The sequence below is a fragment of the Colossoma macropomum genome, unplaced genomic scaffold (genome assembly GCF_904425465.1).
Source record: "Colossoma macropomum unplaced genomic scaffold, Colossoma_macropomum, whole genome shotgun sequence".
In the NCBI taxonomy this organism is placed as follows: Eukaryota; Metazoa; Chordata; class Actinopteri; order Characiformes; family Serrasalmidae; genus Colossoma; species Colossoma macropomum.
In genome coordinates this window covers 11,580,432-11,580,766 of record NW_023494793.1, presented here as the reverse complement: position 1 = coordinate 11,580,766, position 335 = coordinate 11,580,432, and positions in this window count along the sequence as shown.

Below are 335 nucleotides of genomic sequence, written 5' to 3'. Positions count from 1 at the left end.
TAAGCTATACTACTTGTACTTTTTGGCTTACTTATCTTTGATAGTTGTGTAGTTTAAAAACAAGTGTTGGTAGTTAACATCAAAAGCATTAGCACCTTAGCTTCCCTTCAAAACTGAAGGACTAACATAGTACCACACCTGGCTTGTCAGGATAGGGCACACAAACGTTGCACAGGAACTATTACATTTAAGCTCATGCTTATCCACAGACCTGAACCTTCATCAACTCATTAAGCACTTGGCAAATAATGTTGGTGGCTGACAGTAAGGTATCCATCCACATTCACTCTTTCTCTAAGGGGTCGGGAGATAAAGAGTATAAAGCTCTGTGTCCA